Source organism: Pogona vitticeps, chromosome 2, assembly GCF_051106095.1.
Source record: "Pogona vitticeps strain Pit_001003342236 chromosome 2, PviZW2.1, whole genome shotgun sequence".
NCBI lineage: Eukaryota > Metazoa > Chordata > Lepidosauria > Squamata > Agamidae > Pogona > Pogona vitticeps.
The window spans coordinates 607,967-625,796 of record NC_135784.1 but is presented as its reverse complement, the minus strand read 5'-3'; the positions used below and the strand labels follow the sequence as shown (position 1 = coordinate 625,796).

The 17,830-nt window shown below is 48.9% G+C and overlaps 1 protein-coding gene across 2 annotated transcripts in view; it reads right to left on the bottom strand.

The window, feature by feature from the left end:
• Positions 1 to 17,830, bottom strand: part of LOC144587222 (uncharacterized) — a 53,388-nt gene that overhangs the window by 5,976 nt on the left and 29,582 nt on the right. The window lies entirely within an intron of this gene.

Genomic DNA, 17,830 nt, shown 5'->3' with positions numbered 1-17,830 from the left:
CATTACTGAAACAGCGACGTCTACGTTGGCTTGGGCATGTCGTGAGAATGGCTGATGGTTGGATTCCAAAGGATCTCCTGTATGGAGAATTAGTGCAGGGAAATCGCCCCAGAGGGAGACCACAGCTGCGATACAAGGATATCTACAAGCGAGATGTGAAGGCCTTAGGAATGGACCTCAACAGATGGGAAACCCTGACATCTGACCGTTCAGCCTGGAGGCAGGCATTGCATCACGGCCTCTCCCAATTTGAAGAGACCCTTGCCCAGCAGGCTGAGGCAAAGAGGAAGTCACAAAAGCAGCAAAACCAGGGAGCTAGACAGGGGGCAGATTGGATTTGTCTTCAGTGTGGAAGGGACTGTCACTCTCGAATCACCTGCTCAGCCACACTAGACGCTGTTCCAAGTCCTCCTCCATACAGAGCACATTATCATTGTTTTTCGAGAATCATTTAGGGGATTCTGGAATTACTGTCTCCCTTTCCTTCAAAGCTTTTACCCTTCTGTTAGTGCTGCTCTGAGGGTCTCTCTCTAAAACGGCCTCTATCGGTATATTTATTTTTGTGGAAATCTTTGGATTCTCTTTTTCATTCATTCATTCTATTTATATCCTGCCTATCTGGTTGCAGTGACCACTCTAGGTGGCTTACAGAGTCATAATACTATAATAAAATAAAATAATAGATGATGAGGATGATGAGGAGAGTTATTACATTAAATAGTCAAAACTTCAAGATGGTGAATAAAAAATGAAAGATAAGCCACAAAGAAAAAAGAGAAACAGATATTAATTGTAGAAGGCCTGCCTGAACATCCAGATTTTTAGTTGGTTTTAAAAAATACTCAGCGAGGTTCTTCCAGAGGCGAGGGGCCACCGCTGAGAAGGCCCAGTTTCTTGTTTTTTCCTTCCGGGGCTCCCTTGGCATCAGGCTCCTCAGCCTCACCACCTGGCTCTCACGAGAAACATGGGTAGAGCTTGGTGGGAGCAGACGTTCTGCCAAATGTCGAGGCCCTAAACCATTTAGGGCCTTATACATAAGTATCAAGACTTTGAAGTCGATACAGAACCGAATGGGCAGCCAATGCAGCATGGCCAGAATAGGGGAAATATGGTGCTATTTTCTCACTTCACTCTGCAGCATTCTGCACCACATGGAGTTTCTGCATCAACCTCAAAGGCAGCCCCACGTAGAGTGCATTGCAGTGGTCTAATCTCAAGATTACAAGCACATGCACCAAGGTAGTGAGTTCCCCTGTATAGAGATAGGGTCACAGCCAGGCTATCTGCCACAGACGGAAGAAGGCAGTATGGACCACCAACACCACCTGAGTCTCCATGGTGAGTGCTGGATCCAGATGAATCCCCAAGCTGCAGACCCCACTCTTTGTGGCAAGGGTCACCCCCCCAAATGAGAGTCACCCAAACTGCCAATAGCGGGGCCACCCATCCTCAGCACCTCCGTCTTGTCCGGGTTCAGCCTCAGCCCCTTTTCCTGCATCCATTGCAGTACAGCCCCCAGGCAGCACTAAAGAGACAGAACAGCATCTCCTGCAGTTGGTGAAAAGGAGATGTAGAGCTGGGTGTCATCATTGTACTGATGACATGACACCCCACACCCCCTGGTGACCCCACCCAGCGGCCTCATATAGATATTAAACAGCATTGTGGAGATAATTGACCCCTGTGGAACCCCACAATTGAAACTCCACGGGGCCGATATGCTCTCCCCAAGCTGTACTCTCTGGGGGTGGTCCTCCAAGAAGGAACGGAGCCAGGCAAGTGCCAGGTCACCAATTCCCAACTCAGAGAGCCTCCCCAGGAGGATACTGTGGTCAACAGTATCAAAGGCCACTGAGATGTCAAGGAAGACCAACAGAGATATTTTACCCCTGTCAGACTCCCTCAATAGGTCATCATACAGGGCGAACAATACTGTTTCTGTACCATGGCATGGCCTGAAGCATGACTGAAATGGATCCAGGGCATCTGTTTCATCCAAAAGGGCCTGAAGCTGGTCCACCCCCCCTCCACCACTTTGCTGATGAAAGAAACATTGGCGATGGGCCTATAATTGTCAGTTTTGTCTGCTGCCAAACCAGGTTTCTTTCTGATGGGCCTAATAAGTGTTTCCTTGAGGGTTTCTTTCTTCAAAGTTTCAGCCCAGACAGGAGAGTGCTAGGTCGCAAGGAACATGGTAAGACAGCATCCTCCCAAAGCTGTCCCTGGCTCCCTGTGCGGAGGAGAATAGAGAGACCACTAAGAGTGAGCCGTCCTCTCAGGTAATTGAGGTAGAATCAGAAAAACCAAAGAAACCCGAGGGAAAAAGACAAGCAGAAGAGGTAGAGGAAAGTCGTGAGACGAAAGTAGAAAGAGCTCGAGAGGAAGGAGCGTGCGCGAAAGAAAAGCAGTTGAGACCGTTAGATAGACCAGAGGGAGGAGACAGGAGACCGGTTCATGGTGAAAGGGAGAAGAAACCAGTAGAAAGACCTGAGGTGTTAAAAGAGAGAGAGAGAAGATAGATGTATTCTTAACAACTGAAGAAGGAAGCGTTTCTAAAGAGACGGAGAAAGTGTCTGTCTTTAGAGAGAGCGAATCCGGGAAAACAGAGAGAGATGTCCAAGTCTTTTCAGTTCCAGTTAAAAGACCCTCAGTGAATCTAACGAGTGAAGAGGAAGAAAACTGAGCTAGCAGTAAGATAAGACCCATCATCCCTGGTTTGAGTCCGGAGGAATGGAAGGTGCTGGTGTACCCGATGAAACAAGGTCCAGCACGTCTGGTACATCATATCCCACCAGAATTAGAGGAAAGAGTCCAGAGAGAGGGAGATTGGGCCCGCCACCCTTGTTGCGGGACCCTGTGTGCAGTACGAAACAACTTTATGAGGCAACCAACAGAGGAGGAGGAAAAAGCAAGAATTTACTATTAAAAGATTTGAATGAAGAAAAATCCATGTTATGGTTTTGGGAGAGTTCTCCTCCCCAGTTATCTGTTCAAAGTTCTGTTGTTTGTAACCAAGAAGAAGAAGTGAGTCCAATAGTGAACCCAATTGTTAATAAAAATACTTTAATTTTCAATTCTGACTCCTCTTTTGTCTCCCCGGGAAGAATTACTCCTCAAGGTAATAGAGAACCCACTCACATTGGCGCCCAACCCGGGGCTGTTGATAACAATAAAACCAACGACGATTGGGGAGTCAAACAAACCATCGCAAAACAAGAAAGAATGATAAACTTATTGGTAGAACAACAGAACTTAGTATTATCTCAGTTGGCTAAAAGTAATGAGAAAAAAGACACCAAAGAAGACCCTGCAAGTAAAAATTCATGGGTGGCTGGACCCGCTCCAATAAGACTACAAAAAATGACCAGCGAAGATGACCCTGAAGCTTATCTAAATACCTTCGAGAGAGTAGCGTTGGCGGCAGGATGGCCCAAGGAGCAATGGTCCCTGATTTTAACTCCCTGTTTAACTGGTAGTTTGCAAGAGATAACAGATACCTTACCTCCCTCAGAAGCTCTGCAATACGACAAGGTAAAATCCAATATACTGTAAAGAACAGATATTGGAGGAAATGGTCATGGAACAGTTAATCACAACATTGCATGCAAATATGAGGTCTTGGGTGCAAAGAAATCACCCACGAGACCTGGAAGCAGCTATCCGATTGGTGAAAGATGTTTGCAATGCCGAAGAGAGCTCGCGCGAGAATAATTGGGCTTACAATGAGAAGACGAAGGGGAGAGAAAAGATGGCGTCGGAAAGCAACGTGGGATCTTCTTTGCGCTCAGCCAAAGACGGAAAGCCGGAAACAAGCAAACTCGGAGGCTCTAAGCATAGAGTAATGGAGGCTTATCCAAGCTGGAAAGAGCCTAGAGAGTTCAAAGGGGCTTGTTTTTGCTGCGGGGCCGAGGGCCATCAGAAAAAAAATTGCCCAGGAGTAGACTGTTCCTGGATACAGGATTGGAGCCAGGTGATGATGAAAAGAGGGATCAAAAGTCTGGATGGGAAGTAGTGGCTCATGTGAATGGGGAAACTAAATTGGCTCTAATTGACTCTGGGAGTAGGGGGACATTGGTTTGGAACATACAAGAATTCAATGGGAAAGGGGAGGTGGTGATTAGATGCATACATGGTGATGTTAAAACTTATGATACTACTATGGCGACTGTTGAAGTTAATAATGTAAAAAAGACTATAGAAGTTGGTATTGTACCTGGGTTAACTAGAGAGATGTTGTTGGGCAGGGATTGGGTGGAAATGAAAGAATTGTTAACTGCTAAAGAGGTACTGCAAGGACAATGTGATGATTTAAATATGAGTGAAATGTTGGAGAATGCATCGAGGGAAACTACCAGGTTATGGCAACAAGATGATGAAACCTTATATAAATGTATGGAGAAAGCTAAACCAGAAGGAACGATATCTAAGGGCGAAGTGGGATTTGAATTGTGTGATGGTTTATTGTATAGAATATCTATTGATGGGGCAAGGACATTTATCTGTTCAAAAAATGGGGGCTAGGATTTTGCAGAGGTTTTGGTGGCCTAATATATGGGCAGAAATTGAAAGGTTTTGCAAGACATGTAAACAATGCCAAATGACTCAACCAAAGCCTAAGCCTGGGGCTGGTTTAATTCCTATGCCTTTAGTTGATACACCATTCGAACGCATCGGATTAGATATTGTTGGACCGTTAACTAAGTCAAATGGGGGTTATAATTATATATTAGTATTGGTGGATTATGCAACCAGATATCCTGAGGCAATTCCCTTGAGATCTACATCTGCCAAAATTTTAGCTAAGGAATTGATGCAAATTTTTTCTTGGCTAGGATTTCCAAAAGAAGTGATTACAGACCAAGGCACTAATTTTATGAGCTTGACTTTTAGAGAAATGTGGAGGTTATTTGGAGTAAAACCATTAAGAACCACTGTACATCATCCGCAAACTAATGGACTTGTGGAGAGGTTTAATAAAACTTTGAAAGGGATGTTAAGAAAATTAGTTATGGATAAACCTAGGAATTGGCATTTATTAGTTGCCCCTTTGATGTTTGCTATTAGGAAGGTGCCCCAAGCTTCTACTGGGTTTTCTCCATTTGAGTTATTATATGGTAGAAATCCTCGTGGAATCCTAGATTTAGTAAAAGAAAGTTGGGAGTTTGGGAGAGATAATTCCCAATTACAAATTAAACAAATTATTGAGATGACAGAACATTTAAATCACGTTGCTAAGGTGTGACACCCGTTCCCCGGGTCGTGAGGTGATGTTAGGAGTGCTGTCTCGCCCCTCCGTGGGCACCCAGACCGCACCCAAGCTGTTTCCACCCCGGATGCTACACCAGGCAGTGGATACCGTTGATTTAGAACGGGGCTTGAGCATAGCTCAAGTTAAGCATAGCTACCCAGACTCCTTTGGTTTGGGCAGGAAAAGGGGCGAGAGATCCTGAGGAGGGGGCTGTGGGGGAGGTTAGTCACCAACAAGCAGGGAAAGAAGGCGGATGGGAATGGGTCTCGATCCAAGACCCCTGGTCGGGCAAGTGGGAACAGGTGTGCATGACTAAGCAAGAAGCAGAGGAGAGAAGGAAGAATGAGGCCCGGGTCCGTCCCTCTTACTGGGGAGAAAGAGAGACCCGAGAGTGGCGATGAAAGTTAGTGGAGGAGAAGAAACGGGTAGAGAGGGAGAGAGAGGAGAAGACCCGATGGCATCTGGAGGAGCTGAAGAGGCTGGGGTATCGTCCGGACCCTGGGAGCACCACGGGTCAGCAACAACCTTACCCTGGGGATATACAGGGCTCGAGGAGACGACCCCATTACTAACGATGGAGAGAGAAGACTTCGAACCCGAAGAACCCTCCCAGGTTCAGGCCGGTTCATGGGCATCGAAGTCCAGTAACCCTTTTGACGAAGATTGGGTGCCCCTGTATGAACCGTTACTTCAACAGAAGTTTATCCCCAACCTGATTGACGTTTCTATTCCGTTACCACAGTTAAATAAAGAAGACAAATTGTTTTGTTCAAATGCGTCTACGGCTTTATTTGGGATGGGGGAGGCGAAGAATAGCGGACCCTCACATATTGGCGCCCAACGTGGGGCCTCCCCCGCAACCCACAGACGCAGAGAAATGGATGCAACGAATAACAGAAGGACAGGAGGTCTTGTTAAAACAACTAGCCGATCAGCAACGGATGATAATTGAACAGCTAAAATCACCTCAGGGAAACCAGCCTTCAGAGAGCATAGGACAGAAACAACCCATAGCAACACGGCCCCCGGTTAAGTTACAGAAAATGGGCCCCCAGGATGACCCGGCAGCGTTCTTACACACATTTGAGAGGATTGCCACCTCAGCGCATTGGCCGAAGGATCAGTGGGCACTCATATTGACCCCATATCTCACCGGGTTACCCCAAGAAATAGTAGATACCCTAGACCCAGAAGACGCGGGAGATTACGACGTGGTACGGATGGCCATTTTGAACACCCTCAACTTAAACAAGGAGGCATACCGGAGGAAGTTTCGGGGATTAAAGTTGAAGCCCGGGTTGCACCCCAGGACACTAGCGCAAAAGCTAAGGGTCAACGCCACGAGGTGGATACAACCAAAGGGGAAGACAGCAGAACAAGTCTTAGAAATTGTGATTATGGAACAGTTAATATCGACGCTAAACAGCGGAGCCCAGAACTGGGTCATCAAGAACAAACCTTCCAGCCTAGAGGGCGCTGTGACGCTGCTGGACGACTACCTAGAAGCTGAGGACACATGGCAAATTAGAAGTGCGCCACAAGGAGAAGGAGCTAAGCAGAGGGAGAAAATGGCGGACGCTAGCAAGCAAGCGGACTTTCGCGGAACAACGCAGGCGGGGACCAAAAAGAACAGACCCGACCGCATTGAATACGCGAACCCAGTAGGAACGAGGGTACCTAGGCCAACAGTGACAAACAACCCTGCGGCCTCCAAACAAGCGGCGACCTGGAACCTAGGGAAGGAGAAGATGACCGCTTGCTTCGGCTGCGGCCAGTTCGGCCACATCCGGAAGTATTGCCCAGTGACTGAGTGTGCGTGGGCAGAGGCTTGCACCGGGATGACCAAGGTGGGTGAGGAGAATCACCCGGGTTGGGTAGTAGAAGCGAGAGTTAATGGACAACCTAAGAAGGCTTTAGTGGACACAGGATGCAGCAAAACGCTGGTAAAAGAGCTAGAGGGAGAACGTTTACCTGAGATTACTGTAATCCGGTGTATTCATGGGGATGTGAAAGAATATGCGACTACCATGGCTGAGGTCGAGGTAGATGGCCTTAAAAGGGACATGGAAGGGGGAATAGTTCCCGGTATGACCCGTGAAATGCTACTAGGGAGAGACTGGCCTGGACTGAGCAATTTGGCTAAGGAGCCCGGGGAAATAGGCTGGGCTCAGGAAGAAACAGAGGCCAGGGAGTTAGAAGTTATGAATTTGTCTAGAGGTCAGATACGATGCCTCCAACAAGATGATGCGGGACTTAACAGCTGTTTACAGCAAGCGATGGCTGAAGGGACTACCCCAGAAGGGGAGCAAGGCTTTGAATTGAGGGGAGGTTTGCTGTATCACGTAAACAAGGCGTGCAACGAAGAAGAATCCCAGCTGGTAATCCCAGAGGGCCTGCAGTTCTGGGTAATGCATTGGGCTCATGACTTACCGGTGGCAGGACACCTAGCCACCCAAAAGACTTTGGATAGAGTAAAACAGCGGTTCTGGTGGCCCAGGATGGCCCACGACGTGGAAGAGTTTTGTCGGTCCTGTGCCAAGTGCCAGATAACTCAACCCAAGTCAGGACCAGGGGCAGAGCTCATACCTATGCCTGTGCACGCTGTCACCCCCTGTAAACCATCCCTGTAAAAAATTCACATGAGAAAGACATGCTCTCATGTTTCAATTTCTTCATCATTGCAGTTACAGGGCCATAGTCGGTTTTCATAGGGTAACGTCCCTCTAAAACGGCCGATGGAAGGCAGTTAAATCTCGCTCCTGAAAAGGCCTGCCGGTATTTTTGGGACGGTTGAGTTTTCAAGGCAGTTCGCTCTTTGGTGGGATTTGACATTTAGACCAAAGATGCTTTTGAGACGGAGCCCCCTCCCTCTTCCTCCTTGCAACCCTATCAGGCTCGATTCCCACCCTCACCCCCCACCCCGGAAGACTTGCAACCTCAACCAAGATTTGACAGAACGGGGTGGACGGGTTGGGGGGGAATGATGCAATCTGGGTTCCTTTCCTCTTTTTGGGGGGGCAAACGACCCCCTCTCCATCTCCCCCCCACATATGAAATGTCCTGGTCTCCCTCCCTCCTCTCCCAGGAGCCTAGATCAGGCCCCTAACCTGCAAACGTAATTTTTGGTACCCCACTATCACCCCCTTGCTTCCCCCTACTTTTCCAGTCCCCCTTCCTCTTCCTCTTTGCAACCCCATCAGGCGCGCTCCCCCCCCCCCACTGCAGCCAGTGTCACCATGTAGGAAAACCCAGGACCAACCCCCACGCAGCCCCCAAAGGTGCCTTGCTCAGAGGGGGATCTGGCCTCCTCTTCCCCCCAAAGCAGCCTCCCTCCCCCCAAGACAGACACCCCCTCCCCCTACACAGAGGGCGGGGGACCCAGAAGAAGCAAATGGCCAGCCTTGGGGGAGATTTGCCATCTGGGTTCTTTTTCACTTTTTTCCCAGGGAAATGACCCCCCCTCTCCGTCTCTTCCCCCCCCCACTGCTCTCCCTCCCTCCCTCCGCGCCTCCCCCCGTTTCCCACCTCCTGCCCAGACCTGATTGAGGGGAAGATCCTCGGAGCCCCATAGAGGTGGGGGGGAAGGAGAGGGAGGGAGGAGGGGGGACGACCTCCGGGGCTTCCGCTTCCTGTTAGAGCAGCGCCTCTTCCGCCTTCATAGCTCTAGGGTCCTCTCTTCGCCCCCCCTCCCGCTTTCTCTCTCCCCCCCCCCCGCAGAGAATGGAGAGAGAGAAGAGGGGGGAGGTGGAGGTCATGAGGGGCCAGCGATCTCCTCCCTCCCCCACAGTTTGTGCGTACCTGAGGCCAAGGAGGAGGAGAGACTGGGGGGGGGGGTTGTTCATCGCGGAGGGAGGGGGGGCCAGGGGGAGGGGCGTCTCCTCTTTTCTCTCCAAATGGCCCCCCTCCAGCCCCCCCCGCCTTCTTTCCTTCCTTCCTCCCTTCCTTCTCTCCAACCGCTGGCCTTGAAGGGGGGGAGGGGAAGGGAAAGCCCCAAAGGGCGCAGGCGCGTCAGGGACCAACCGTCCTCTGGTGGGGGAGGGGGGAGAGCGGGGGCGGGGCCTGGAGGGAGGGGTGGGCTCCCTATTTTCCCTCAGGGGGGAGTGGGGGGGTTGTGTGTGAGGGGGGTCCTCTCCCTTCCCTTCCCTTCAGGCTCTTCCCCGTTTGGAGCCTCCTTCTCTGAGGGGATTCGCCCGAGGTGTTTCCCTTCAGGAGCGAAAGGAGGCGCTTTCTTTGCCAAGGGAGGGGGGGGTTCTGCCCTCAACAGCCCAGAGAGAGACCCTTCCTCGCCCCTCCCGAGGAGTAGGGGGCCTGGGATCCGGGCCCCGGAGATTCCCCTCTCCCCTTTGAATCCCACTCTGCCTCTTCCTCTAGAGGAGACCCAGAGGGGGAGGAATTGACTTCGCTTCCACTAGGAAAACAGGCCTTTCTCTCTAAAGTTTTGAAGGAGGCGCTGAGAGAATCCGGCGAGTCCCTGCCCCGGGCGGCATCCACAACCGGGGGGGGGGTGCTCCCTTCCACCTCCCTCTCTGTCTTCCCCCCTCCGGGCCAGGCCTCCCGCTCCTCCTGGAAAGACGCCTCGCCCGCGATCCTGAAACCTGTTGGGGGAAACTCAGCACCCCCCACACCCCCACTCTCCTGGGGACGGGGGGGGAGGGGGAGGGGGGCTACTTAACAGAAGGGCCGCTAAAACAGCCTTCTCTGAGGGGAGACCTTCTGGCCGCCTTCTCCACTGCGCACGCGCCACAGACCCCCCCCACACACAACTGGCTAACGCACGCCCCTTCTGTGGGGGGGGAAGAGCGCATGCGCAGGAGGGAGAGGGAGCGGAGCAGCCTTTGAGGGGATCTCGCGCGTGCGCAGAGACGAGCCCTGGGTGGGCTTGGAGGGCAGCCTGTCAGTCAGTCACTCGACGTGTGGGGGAAAGGGCGGTTCCCGCCCTGCCAGCCTTTCAGAGGGGATGGGCTTCCGCCCGGAGACAGTGACGGGAAAGGAGCAGGAGGAGGGGCGAGCTCTCATTGGGTCTCCATTGTCTTCTGCGCGTCGCCGGGTTGCCAGGCAACCCCTCATAGACGCCGTAAAACGGCAGCGGGATCCCCAAGGAGACCAGCTCTGGAGGGCTTCTGCCCAGCAACGGGTGACAAGCAGGGTGAGTGAGTTCTCATTGGGTCTCCATTGTTCTTCCCTGGGCGGGGCCAGAGCCTCCAGAAGGACTCAGAGTTTCCCCCCCTTTTTCAGCCTTGGCCTCTTGAAACCCCAGAAGCCCGGGGGGGGGGAGGGGCGTCTGGGTCAGTCCGCCATTGAGGAGGAGGATGGCAGCCGGGGCGACCCCTCAGAAAAGGAAGCCAAGAGGAGGAGCGCCACCACCACCCCCGGCCATTAAAGGGGGCGAAGGGCTAGATGGAGAGGAGAGAGTGGGGGGGGGGGAGATGGCAAGCAGAGACTCCCCCCCCTTATGCTCTGCATGGACTCCAAGGCGGGGAGGGGGGTGGGCTCCCTGGGGAGAAAAAAGTGGGGCTGAGGACCAAGGGGGTCCCTTGAAAGGCTGAAGGGAGGGGGGAGACAGCCCCAGCGTAGCCTCCCCTTCAGGGAAATTTGGCCTGAAATCAGAAGGAAAACCCGAGGCCACCGACTTCGGGGCTCCACAGGGCTCCTGGTCAGCCTCTCCCAGAGGGACCCCCACAGGATCCTGCGTTCCTGGTCGGCCCCCTCCTTTTCCTCAGTGGCTGCTCTGCTTGCTCTCCGTCCCTCCCGTGCGCAGGCGCGCCTCTTCCCCACCGTGGGGGGGGGGGCAGGGGGAGGGACCGGTGGCGCCTGCGCAGTTGAGGAGGCGGCCCTTGGCGGGAACGGCTCGCCTCAGAAAGGCTTTAGAAGCCCCTGATATTTTTTTCAAAATTCCTCCCTCAGGGGAATGAGAGGGAAAGTGGCGTGCGCTGTTGTTCTCTTTCGGGTTCAGGGGCTCACTTGTGTCACGTCCACACCCTGCCCTTCTGAAGGCTTCCGTGACAGGCAGAAGTTCAACAGGGCAGGGCTTTTCCTCCAAGCCCAACTCCCCACCCCCCAAATGGAGGCCAGGACTCCACTCAGACTTGGCCAGCTTTTGTTTTGGGTTTCTTTCTCAATGACTGACTTGGAACCCACCCGGCCTCTCTCCTTTTTCTGAGGAAAAAATAAAGCTCATATTCTCAAAGGCTTTCAGGGCTGGGACCCAATGGTTGTTGTAGGTTTTTCGGGCTGCTTCTCTGGAACATGGCCAGACAACTCAAAAAACCTACAACAACCACCATTGAAAAAATGCTTGTTTTTAATAGGGACTCAAAACTTGGTACCAAGGATTCAGACTTGGGACTCAAGGACTTTGACTCAAACATGGGACTTCAACAAGTCCTTGGAGGAGTCCATTCCTCCCATCAAATTTTTTATTTATTCTATTCTATTTATTTTATTTATTTATACCCCACCTATCTGGTCATCCCTTCCCCCCTCCATCTCTGCAAAGAGACCAGGAATTCTGGCAAGGGGTCGTGGGCGGGTCAGGAGACTAGGTGGTGGGGTTGGTGGCAAAGAAAGTAGCAAGAGGTGAGAAAAAACAGGTGGCCATTAGCCACTCAATTCTTTTTTTTTTAAAGAAAAAATTGGGAAAGAGTAGCAGAAACGTGTGACAAGCATTTGCAAATGAAATGGATTCCGGTGTTCTGGGAGAATATTCTGCTCCATTCAAAATGGTGTCACTCATGCCAAGCTCAGTCCATGAGAGCGAAGGACACGGGCACTTCCACCTACAGCATTTTTAGCAAAATTGCACGTATTCCCATTTGGACAGCTAGGTTTTCTTTTTGTCCTTGTTGATTAGGCTAGCTCATGATTAAAAAAAAAAAAAAAGAAATGGATTATGACCTTGTGATTCCAGAAAGCCCTTTTCACCCTCTTCCTAAGCATCATCTCCTACCTTACCTACCTGGACTACTTGTGTTTCCTGTGGGAAAATCCCTGAAATAAGGTTGCAGGTAAACACTTGATACGTTGCAAGCACCCTGGGCAAAAGGAATCTGGACAAGTGGACTAACTGGCCTAGATGTATGGCCTGTGAACTAGATTACTGACCAGCTTGTGGAATGGCACTGATAAAAGTATATTCTGTAATAACCGTGGGGTTGCTCCTTTGCATGTTTTCTGTGAGTGAAGTTTGCAACTATTTGCTTTTCTTTCAGCTGAAAATAAACAAATATCTATTGGATCTCCCTGCCTCAGACTGATGGATTAATGCACTAGAGTGGCAAAAAGCCAGGAAATAATATTGGCATCCTTCAGACCCGGGAGCGGGGCTCTCTTTCACCGCTGAAGGACACAATCTCAGATTCCTCTAAAAGAAGATCTGGTTTGGATGGGAAAGCAGAACGGCTTTCAAGCTGGTTTTCACCTGTAAGGTGTGGGAGATTGTGGCACCTGGTCAGGTAGGTTGAAGATTCTCTAGGGAGATGGATGGGAGGCCTCCTGGCTGCTTTATCCCACCAATGCCACGCCCTGCACACCTTGCCAGGTGGAAGCCACGGTCCCTCCTCTTTCTCCTTCTAGTCCATTCTACCAACCTGTCCTATCTGGTCACTCTGGGAAGGATTTCCCCCCTTTTCTTCCAGGACCTGGTGGTCTTTGAGGAAGTGGCTGTGCCTTTCATGTAGGAAGAGTGGGCATGGCTGGATCTGGACCAGAAAGCTTTGCGCAGAGAAGTCATGGAGGAGATCTGCTGGATGCTGGACAACCCTGGTAAGCTGTCCTTTTTCCTATGGCTCCTAGCCAACCTAGCAGTTCGAAAGCCTGTAATAATGCGAGTAGAAAAATAGGTTCCACCTTGGTGGAAAGGTAACAGTGTTCTGTGTCTAGTCGCGCTGGCCACGTGACCACGGAAAGTGTCTTTGGACAAATGCTGGCTCTATGTCTTGCAAACGGGGATGAGCACTGCACCCTAGAGTTGGACACGACTGGACTAAATGTCAAAGGGAACCTTAACATTATGTTAAGGATTAAAATACTGAGAATTTTTTTCCAACTTAACTAAAATCTATGGCAGGACTTATTGTGTTCAGATGTAACACATACGATGAATGCCTTACAATGGCCAGACTGCCATTTAACCAGCAGGAACAGGATACTTGATTGTCAGGAGGTATCAGTAACAAGAAGACATAACGGAATCATAAAACAGAACAGCTTTAAGGGACTCAAAGGTCGTTGAGTCCAACTTGCTGGCAAAGGTGGAGATCCACATTGCTAAAAAAGGTAGACAGCCATCCTCTGTTTGAAAACGTTAAATGAAAGACACTCCAGTATCCATTCTACTGTTGAATGGTTTGTGCCATCAAGAAGTTCTTCCTAATGTTTAGACTAGAGCTTTCTTCTAATTTGACTTATGCTCCTCCCCTCTGGAGATGCAGAAAACAACCTTGCTCCACATTCCAGATCTTCAAATATTGGGAGGTAACCGTCTTATTATGCCTTAGTCTTCTCTTCTCCAGGTTAGAGACACTCGTTTCTCTCTAACCCTCCTCAGTGAACATGGTTTATGGATGTTCTGCCATCTTGCTTGTCCTCCTCGAGGTGTTACAGCTTTTCCATCATCCCACCCTTCCTCAGGCTGATCCTCAGGTCTAGGATCTGGTCCTGAGATGCATCCTGTTTGTCCTCTGTTAAACCATCCAGACAAGAGCAAGGGAGGTGAAAAACAGAATTGTATTTTTCTAATTAGAGATGGGTTATGTAGTCATGTTTTACCCATAGAGAAATCCATTTTGAGTCTGACACAGGCTAAGTTCCGGAAAATTACTAGTAGTTATTTTCAGCTTCATGTCGCCAAGCTTATTGCTGCAGCTGGAGAAAAAAACACAGCAGAGTCAAAATATTTCTAACCTGAATTATAAACAATTCTTTGTGGTTGGTGAGAAAGTAGGGTGTACCCTATGTTAATTCCTTCCTTTGTGATTGGTCGAGTATGTCAGGAAGGGGCAGGTTGGAAAATTGACAAGAGGTTGGAAAAAGGGACTCTTGTGAGAGAGAGAGAAAAGAAGAGAGTTTTGGGTATCTGAAAACATGGCGCTGAACATCTTTGATCCAGACGAAGGGACCTGATTTAACAATATGGACTGCGTAAGAATATAGTTTATTTTCCTTAGATTATAGTTTAGATTTTGTTGTGTTCAATAGTTAAGTTTTATAGAAGGTGCTGAACGTTATGCTGATGTTTAGAAATGAAATTGTAGAGGACTGTTTTCTTTGTTCACTTAAATAAACTCATGTTGTTTAATAATTGGCCTTTCTAGTCCTTTGAACAGAACAGTTTCCCTATAGATAATGAATTTGGCCTTACGTTACCAAGATTGAGTCATTGAACAGTAAAGATACAGTATTAAGTGGTTTCTTTTTAGTAAAATCGAAACAGACTTAAATACAGGTTGTCCAAAAGTTCATGTCCCGGAACAGTGTTGACTCAAGCAGTTCACTTCAATTGGGAGTGAGGGAAGCCTGGATTTTCCTGTTTTGTGGTTTTTGATCTCATTTATGAGACCAATTACTGACATGGTGGCCGCGGTGTTATGATTCACGGGCCTGATTTACAACCTGATTGCAGTAGTGTTACCCCCGTGCTTTCTTTTTACACGGTTTGCTTTGGATTTATCCAGATGCTGTGGTGAATTGAAGCCGAGGGTTAGGCACGGACTGGTTTCAGGAACTAGATTTGGTGGACAGAGTGCCTGAAGAACTTTGGATAGAGGCTCGTAACATTGTCCAGGAGGCAGCAACGAAAACCATCCCAAAGAAAAGGAAATGCAAGAAAGCAAAGTGGCTGTCCAACGAGGCCTTAGAAATAGCAGAGAGGAGAAGGGAAGCAAAATGCAAGGGAGACAGGGAAAGTTACAGAAACTTGAATTCAGACTTCCAAAGAATAGCAATGAGAGACCAGAGGGCCTTCTTAAATGAACAATGCAAAGAAATAGAGGAAGATAACAGAAAAGGAAAGACCAGAGATCTGTTCAGGAAAATTGGACATATTAGAGGAACATTTTGCGCAAAGATGAACATGATAAAAGACAAAAATGGGAGGAACCTAACAGAAGCAGAAGACGTCAAGAAGAGGTGGCAAGAATACACAGAGGAATTATATCAGAAAGATTTGGATATCCTGGACAACCCAGATAATGTAGTTGCTGACCTTGAGCCTGGAGAGCGAAGTCAAGTGGGCCTTAGAAAGCCTGGCTAACAACAAGGCCAGTGGAGGTGATGGCATTCCAGTTGAACTATTTAAAATCTTGAAAGATGATGCTGTTAAGGTGCTACATTCAATATGCCAGCAAGTTTGGAAAACTCAACAGTGGCCAGAGGATTGGAAAAGATCAGTGTACATCCCAATCCCAAAGAAAGGCAGTGCCAAAGAATGCTCCAACTACCGTACAATTGCACTCATTTCGCACGCTAGCAAGGTTATGCTCAAAATCCTACAAGGTAGGCTTCAGCAGTATGTGGACCGAGAACTCCCAGAAGTACAAGCTGGATTCCGAAGAGGCAGAGGAACTCGAGACCAAATTGCTAACTTGCGCTGGATTATGGAGAAAGCCAGAGAGTTCCAGAAAAATATCTACTTCTGCTTCATTGACTATGCGAAAGCCTTTGACTGTGTGGACCACAGCAAACTATGGCAAGTTCTTAAAGAAATGGGAGTGCCTGACCACTTTATCTGTCTCCTGAGAAACCTATATGTGGGACAGGAAGCAACAGTTAGAACTGGTCATGGAACAACTGAGTGGTTCAAAATTGGGAAAGGAGTACGGCAAGGTTGTATATTGTCCCCCAGCTTATTTAACTTATATGCAGAATACATCATGCGGAAGGCTGGACTGGAAGAAACCCAAGCCGGAATTAAGATTGCCGGAAGAAATATCAACAACCTCCGATATGCAGATGATACCACTCTGATGGCAGAAAGTGAGGAGGAATTAAAGAACCTTGTAATGAGAGTGAAAGAGGAGAGTGCAAAAAACGGTCTGAAACTCAACATCAAAAAAACTAAGATCATGGCCACTGGTCCCATCACCTCCTGGCAAATAGAAGGGGAAGATATGGAGGTAGTGTCAAATTTTATCTTCCTGGGCTCCATGATTACTTCAGATGGAGACAGCAGCCCTGAAATTAAAAGGCGCCTTCTTCTTGGGAGGAAAGCGATGACAAATCTTGACAGCATCTTGAAAAGCAGAGACATCACCTTGCCAACAAAAGTCCGAATAGTCAAAGCTATGGTTTTTCCTGTCGTGATGTATGGAAGTGAGAGCTGGACCATAAAGAAAGCAGACCGCCGAAGAATTGATGCCTTTGAATTGTGGTGCTGGAGGAGGCTCTTGAGAATCCCCTGGACTGCAAGGAGAACAAACCTATCAGTTCTAAAGGAAATCAACCCTGAATGCTCACTTGAAGGACAGATCCTGAAGCTGAGGCTCCAGTACTTTGGCCATCTCATGAGAAGAAAAGAGTCCTTGGAAAAAACCTTGGTGTTAGGAAGGTGTGATGGCAAGAGGAGAAGGGGACGACCAAGGATGAGATGGCTGGACAGTGTCTGCGAAGCAACCAACATGAACCTGACACAACTCCAGGAGGCAGTAGAAGACAGGAGGGCCTGGCGTGCTCTGGTCCATGGGGTCACGAAGAGTCGAACACGACTAAACGACTAAACACACACGGTTTCAGTTTGAACAGTGCAGCAACACAGTGTGGGTTGTTGTGCTAACTGTTTAAATGTTTTTTTCTCTGCTCTATTTTCTTTTCAACTGAAGCCCTGGCTGAGAAGGGTCAGTTGAGGGGGTGAATGATTTCTGCCATTATATTCAGTTTGATCCATCCATCTGGTTTGATCCATCTATAGTTTTCATTCCACATTCAAATCCAGTCGTCTATATCTATATTATAACTAAAATTATGTGCCCATTTAATCATCACTGCTTTCACCCTTTCATCCACTAAATAACAAAAACAAAGATTTTTTAAAATACAGTGCTGCCCTGCTAGACGATTGCCTCACAAAATGAGGAATTCGCTAGACAATGACTTTTTATGAGCAATGTTGTGATTCACAAAATGATTGTTCCTATGGGCAATTTCGCTGGACGATGTTTGGGTCCTTGCCTCACAGGACAGCAGAAGTGAGTAGAACAGCTTTGTCCTGCAGTCTGTGAAAAATGGCAAGTGAGCTGCAAATGTCAGGACTGTCTATCAGGAAGCTGAATGGAGATAACTACTCCACCTGGCAGCAGAAAGTCCAGTTATTACTCGAGAAGGAATCACTATGGGACATTATAGAAAAGCCACCAGCTGTGCTGAATCTTAGAATAAAGAGAAAGAATGACAAGGCACTTGCAATAATCGGGTTGACTCTAGAAGATTGTCTCCTAATCCACATAAGAGGCCAGACTTCAGCAAGAAAGGCATGGGAGAATCTGAGGGGACTCTTTGTACGAGTCAGCGTTGGTATCCAGATACAAATTGCAAGAAGGCAATTTCGTACCAGATTGCAAACTGGTGAGAGCATGCTGCAACATTTAGAGC